The following is a 7512-nucleotide window of genomic DNA, read 5'->3' as shown; positions in this document are numbered from 1 at the left end:
AATTATAATCTGTATTCTTGTGAGTTTTTAGCCTACCCATACGTTATTTTGGTGGTTTTATCTCTGCTTCTCCACAAAGATGATTTTTGCTTGGTCATCCTTGTGAACACGCAGATGAAAATATCTGGGGATAATTTATATTATAAATTATATAAATGGGGATGAATTTTGAATTCAAGGATGTATCAGAAGGATCTGAACTGTGAGATATTCAGAATCCTAGTTGATATTTATAACTATACTTATTTTTTTTTAAAGTTCACACAGGCAGTAATGTTTTAAAAAATGCCACAAATTTAAATATATTAATCGTTAAAATATTGATCAAAAAATCCTCATTTGGGGAGAATTTTATGCTTCTGTTTCTTTAAGGTGGGCCCTGCGCTCTGCAGCCACTGTTTTCCAATATTTGGAATTATGAGTAAATAGAATTACTCCCCCAGCCCATCCTTTCTGTTTACATTGTGTAATTACCAGCCCCTCTCCATGCCTCGTAATAATTGACTTGATATTGATAAATAGATTAGCTAATACACTAAATGATTATTCCCCACTAAATGAATCAGGCTGCTTTTGACTTCAAGTGCCATTAACAATAAATGCATGGATTTGGGACAGCTTTTGCATTTTGCATTAAGCAGCCCCTGGGAAAAAAGAAAAAAAAAAAGAAAACACCCAGAGAGCAGGAGCAGAGCCCAGGATGCTGCTCCTTCCCTGGGCTGGGCATAATTCACCTTTCCCCAGCTCCTAAACTCCATCCTGGCATGGAAAGGTTTGCCTGGAAAACTCCCAGAGAAGGTTTAGAGCAGATATTAGGACAAATATTAAGATATTCTAGTATATTAGGATGTTATATTTTAGGATATTTGTAAATATTTTCGTGGGAAGTGTTGGAAAACATTGGAATGGGAGTGGTGGAGTCACCAGCGCTGGAAGGGTTAAAAAATGTGTGGATGTGGCACCTGAGGACAGGGCTTGGTGGTGGTTGGACTTGATTTTAGGCATCTTTTCCAAGGTTAATCCATGATTTTATGGGGTTCTTCAAAGCCTTTTTAAGGGGCAGGACAGGTCAAGATGAATTTCAGGGTGGATGTTCCATCCATGGTGTCACGGTGTCAGGTTTTGGGGTCACCACCCAACACACTGGGGGTGTTTATTCCCCAAAAATTGTGATTTTATCTTCTCATTCTTATTGTTGTTGATTATAATTCCTAATTCTGTAGCACTGGTCCAGTCTGAGCCCAGCCAGGGAAACTGGGAAATTCTGGGATTGAAGCACTGGGATTTTCAGATGGAGAAGTCACTTTGTCAGGTTTTGGGGTGTGGGTGGTGTTTTTTTCCCCAAAAATTGTGATTTTATCACCTTGTTGTTGTTGTTGATGATAATTCCTAATTCTGTAGGATTGGTCCAGCCTGAGCACAGCCAGGGAAATTGGTACCAATACATCAAATTTCTTGGTGCTGGACCATTTGAGTCGATTTTGGGATTGAAACTGGAATTTTCAGATGGAGAGGTTACTGTGTCAGGTTTTGGGATCACCACCCACTCCTCTGTGGGTACTTTTTCCCCAAAAATTGTGATTTTATCACATTGTCGTTGTTGCTAATTCCTGTGGGATTGGCCCAGTCTGAGCACGGCCAGGGAAACTGGGAAATTCTGGGATTGAAGCACTGGGATTTTCAGATGGAGAAGTCACTGTGTCAGGTTTTGGGGTCACCACCCATCTCTCTGTGGGTACTTTTTCCCCAAAAATAATGATTTTATCACCTTGTTGTTGTTGTTGCTAATTCCTGTAGGATTGGCCCAGTCTGAGCACAGCCAGGGAAATTGGTACCAATACATCAAATTTCTGGATCCTACAACACTTCTGGCCCTGTTTGAGTCAATTCTGGGATTGAAGCACTGGAATTTTCAGATGGAGAGGTCACTGTGTCAGGTTTTGGGGTGTGGGTGGTGTTTTTTTCCCCAAAAATTGTGATTTTATCACCTTGTTGTTGTTGTTGATGATAATTCCTAACTCTGTAGGATTGCTTCTGAGCACAGCCAGGGAAATTGGTACCAATACATCAAATTTCTTGGTCCTGGACCCATTTGAGTCAATTTTGGGATTGAAACTGGAATTTTCAGATGGAGAGGTCACTGTGTCAGGTTTTGGGGTGTGGGTGGTGTTTTTTCCCCAAAATAGTGATTTTATCACCTTGTTGTTGTTGCTAATTCCTGTAGGATTGGCCCAGTCTGAGCCAGGGAAATTGGTACCAATACATCAAATTTCTTGGTCCTGGACCATTTGAGTCAATTTTGGGATTGAAGCACTGGGATTTTCAGATGGAGAGGGCTGGGGTTCCTCCTCTGGAGCAGCTGGCTGCTCCCCCAGGCAGTTCTGGGTCCTGTGGAGATTTGGGCACCTGCAGAGCCCTCAGCTCTGCCCAAGCTGCTGCAGGAGCTGCCAGCCAGGACGATTGATGGCAGTTCTGCACCTTGGGGGAGGCAAAGCTGGCCTGGATTTTGTGGCACCAGGTTTGCAGCTGCTGCCTGCATCTGGGAAGGGCAGTGGGACACAGGGGAAGGAACTTTCCTGGTCTGCAAGGAGGGCACAGCAACCTCTGGGCTTTAATTCCACCATTCATCAATAGTAACATCACTGTTTTAACAGAAGTGAGGCTGGGATGTAGCAGCCTCAAAAATCAAAATGTGATTTTTTTTAGGCATTTAAAGTCTCATCCCTTTCCTTTCTTTCCTCTTTTGCAGCCTCTTAATTAACCTTAATCCTGGCCAGATAATGTATGAAACCTCAAATATCAGCACATATTATATAATCCATAAATATTCCATCCCAGCCTCATTACAGCACCAGGATTAGGAAGGAAAAAAAAAATAAAAATGGGAGAGGAAAAAAAGTGCTAAAATGAATTTAACAAAATTGGAACCAGCCCTTAAATGGATGGGAATTGCAACCTGAAGTTCCAGTTCTGCAGCATCACATCCAATTTGCTGGATGCCTGCAGCTGATTTATGTCAGGGTCCCAAATTCTGGGAATGCTTGAGCTGGGAGGTAAATCATTCCCAAGGCTCCTTTTTCTGGCTGGGGACTCTGTGAGGATGAGTTTGGAGCTGAACTCAGAGTTCCCTAAACTTCTGCTGCTTTCAAAGCTCTTCCAGCTCCCCAAATTAGTGTAGGGTGTAAAATTAAAATGTTTAGAGGAGAAAAATGATGATGGTGTTGTGGTGAGAGAGATCCATGCTCAGCTTCAGGTGAGGGAAAAACTTCTCATTGCTCTTTAAAAAGAAATGGGGATTTTATTCACCTTATTTTTCCTTAAAACACCAACATTTCCCTTTTCTCCAATTTTTATTGTTGATATCTTTGATTGGTTCATTTTCTTCCTGCTTTAGATCAGGTCTCTCCTTCAGTATACAATATATATATATTTAATATATATATATCTTCAATAATATGTCTTATAATGAATTCTTATATAATAATGTCTTATATTCAATGTATTTTGAATATTGAATATATATATCCAATATTCAACAATATGTCATATAATGAATTCTTATATAATAATATAATGTCTTATATTCAATATATATATTCAATATTATATATATTAAATAATATGATGTCTTATAATGAATTCTCATTATATAATAATGTTTTGTATTCAATATATATTGGATATTGAATATATTTATTCAATATTCAATGATATAATGTCTAATAATGAATTCTTATATAATTATATAATGTCTTATATTCAATATATATATTCAATATTGAATTTATATATAAAATATTATTACAATTATATCAATGACATAATGTCTAATAATGAATTCTTATATAATTATATAGTGTCTTATATTCAATATATATATTCAATATTGAATATATGGATATTCAATATTCAATGCTATAATGTCTAATAATGAATTCTTATATAATAATATAATCTTATATTAAATATTGAATATAAGTATTCAATGATATAATCTTATAATAAATTCTTATGTAATAATATAATCTTAAATTCAATATTGAAGATATATATTCAATATTCAATGATATAATGTCTTATATATATAATTCTAATATATAATAATATAATGTCCTATAATATGAATTCTTATATATCCCAGTGCTATAATTCAACACTTGCCCTTGGTGATTTTGTTATTTCCAAGTGAAAATTCAGCAAAAAAGGTTCTTTTGGATATATTGGATTATTGGATATACATATTTTGAATGCAGATGGGAATGCCAGCGGAGCAGGGGGATGTGGACGACAAATAACAGCACACCTCCAAAACTGCTTTATTTGTGGCCAGGAGAAGGAGGGCTGTAAAAAAATTAAAAAATAAAAAATAAATCAGAAACTTTTGGCTGTCGGCATTGAGATTTGACCTGCACGGACAGAAGCAGGAGCTGTTTGTCCTCCCAAGGTCCCTGGGCTGCAAACGCCAATTTGCCCAGCTTGGAGCGAGCTCTTTGCTCAGGCACAGCGTGAGAGAGAGCAGGATCCAGCCTGGGCAGATGGTGGGCAGGAAACAGTTGCCCACAGCTGCTGGGAGCAGCAAAAATCCAGGGAAAAGCAGCCAAAACCCAGCCCCATCCAACCCTGGGACAGGGAGAGCAGAGAGCTGGGTCTGGGCAGGAAAGGAGCTGGGAAAAAGCTCGGTTTGCACGGTTTGGCCAAAGAAAATGAGCTGGAAAATCACCTTGTTGGGTTTTCTGATCCTCCCGCACTGGGTGCCTTAGAAAATCAGTAAAAATTATCAGTTAGGAGAGGTTATACTCTAAATTTTGACTGAAAATTTGACTTATCAGGATTTGTCTAAGCAGCCAAAGGAGATTGATTCCCAAGCAGTGTTTCTGTGACTCCAGGATTTTGTGGGAGCTGTTGCCTCTCACAACTCCATTCTTCACTATCAGCTGAAAGATTTGGGAAAAAATTACTTTTAATCTCCCCATGGAGGTGCAGTTCCTGAGCAAATTCACCTCTGGGGAAGCAAAGCCTCTGTGGTCGTGATAAAATCAATGTTTTCTGGGGGTAGAGACACAAGAAATCAAGATTTCCATGAAATTAATAATGAGCATTGTTAAAGTAGCAATTTAACAATAACCAAGCCAGCAGTGAACGAATTTGTTGGTGTGATTATTAGACACCAAAGGATGTTCCTTTTCTTGGAATTTTGTAGTTATTTCTAGAGATCTGTGGACTTTTTATTGGATTTTTCTAGAAATCTGTGGACTTTTTCTTGGATTTTTTCTTGGATTTTTCTAGTTATTTCTAGAAATCTGTGATTTTTTAAATTGGATTTTTGTAGTTATTTCTAGAAATCTGTGGATTTTTTAATTGGATTTTTGTAGTTATTTCTAGAAATCTGTGGATTTTTTCCTGGATGTTTTTCTTGAATTTTGTAGTTATTTCTAGAAATCTGTGAATTTTTTTTTCTCGGATTTTTGTAGTTCCTTCTAGAAATCTGTGGCCTTTGGTTGTGTTTTGTGGCGCGTGTGTTTGTTAATTGAGATGTCTCTAATTAAACCAGAGAAATCTGATGTTCTGCACAGCACTGATTGGTTCTAATTGGGCTACCAAGCAATAAAATCAGCTCTGCTCTCTTAAACCAAGAGAAGCACTCCTAAAAAATGGAAATTTTGGGGGATTGCCCTCTGTTTTTGGGGATGCCCTTCCCGTTTTGGGGGATTGCCCTCAGTTTTTGGGGGATTGCCCTCAATTTTTGGGGATGACCCTCAGTTTTTGGGGATGACCCTCAGTTTTTGGGGATTACGCTCTGGTTTTGGGGATCATGCTCCCTTTTTGGGGATCCCCTTCCTGTTTTGGGGATTAACCTCTGTTTTTGGGGTTTATGCTCCCTTTTCGGTGATCCCTGCTATTCCCTTTTCCTCCTCTGCACTGTCCCCAATCTCTTTTTGAAAATCTCCTTTTCTGAGCTCATTTTTTGGACAGCACAGCCACGGCAAGGTCCCACCACCTGCATTTTTGTTTTAATTCCTGGGGATATTTCAGCGCCAGGTGGGAAAAAAGAGTGGGAGATTTGAGTCCTTGCAACAACCTCTGCCACTGGATCTTTGCAGCAAGCCAGGGAGACAGGGAAAAATAGTCAACATTATTTCAGCACAGTGGGGAAGGAGGGATGAAAGCTCTGCAAATGAATTCATTGTGACAACCTTTGTGAAGGATCCCAGTGTTTGATCTTTTAAAAGATTTAATAATTCTTTGGAGAGATTAAAGAATGAAACTGGCTTGGGAGGAGGAGGAGGAGAGGAAGTTAACTTTCTTTTCCCCACCTCCGATTCTGTCAAAATAGTAAATAAAAAAAGAGCAAATCCCTAAATTTAGCTGGCTTCTCCCCACATCACCTCTTTTTTTTGGGTGTTGATGCATGTCATGTTTGAGTCCTTGTAGTGGAGAAACACTTGGAAATGTGACCCCTCAGATAAAGATTTTGGGCAATGATCTAATGTGCCTCTATCCAATGGAAATGGAGCTAAAAAGCAAAGTAATTAAAAGCCTGGAAATCAGAATTTCCAAAATGTTGGGCTTTTGTGATGTTTTACACATTTCCAAAAGGCCAAACCTTCAACCACACGGTTGGGTTTGGGCCCTGGCTGCTGAACCAAGTAAGATCTGAAGGTCTTTGCACTGCCACTGCTAAAACACATTAATTTTTGGTTTCTTGTGGCTTAGAAAACCTTGTAGTTTAAATGTTTTCTTAAAACTAACTCAAATTGTGATGCAAATAATAAATTCCTGTTATATGCTTTTTTTATATATTACTTTAAAAAACCCCATTTTTTTAAACTAATATCTCAAGTTTTGGTCATTTATAACCAAAACTAACCCCCCAGGAATTAAAACAGGTCGATTTTTTTCTATCAAATGACCTCATATTACTCTTATTTAAAATAAGGGAATTATCTCTGCTGCAGTTTTTGTGGGAATCAAACTTTTTTTGCTTTGAAGAAGTACAAGTAAATTTAAAATGAGGATTTTGGGGGTTAGCCTGGTCATTTTCTACCTTTAGCTAGCAAACAAATAAATACAGTTTGACTGGTACCAGCTGCCATATACAAGTGGAACGGGGTAGGAAGAGTTTTGTAATCATTTCTCCATCAAATACTGAACAGCCTTTCCTATGATAAGACCCCAGGGTCCTCCAGGCTGAGCCAGAAACTCCTCTGGACTGGAGCTGCACAGGAAGGGCACTCAGTGGAGGCATCCATTTCAAAAGCCACTCATAATGAAGATTAATTAGACCTCGTTTAGCAGCCCAAAGTTAAATACACACAGCCAAGGCCTTGGGCTTCCTCACACCACACAAAGTTTCCATGGAAAGCAGAGAAGAGTGAAAAGTGGGGGACAGGAGAAGGAGGCTCAGGTCCCATGTAAAGTAAATTTAAAAGTGCACCAGGATTGGCTTTTCTTGTTCACATAAAGGGATAAAATGCCCTAAGGGGCACTTTGGGCAAGGTAGGGGTCACATTC

Source organism: Camarhynchus parvulus, chromosome 24 (assembly GCF_901933205.1).
Source record: "Camarhynchus parvulus chromosome 24, STF_HiC, whole genome shotgun sequence".
Lineage (NCBI taxonomy): Eukaryota > Metazoa > Chordata > Aves > Passeriformes > Thraupidae > Camarhynchus > Camarhynchus parvulus.
This window is presented reverse-complemented; position numbering follows the sequence as displayed.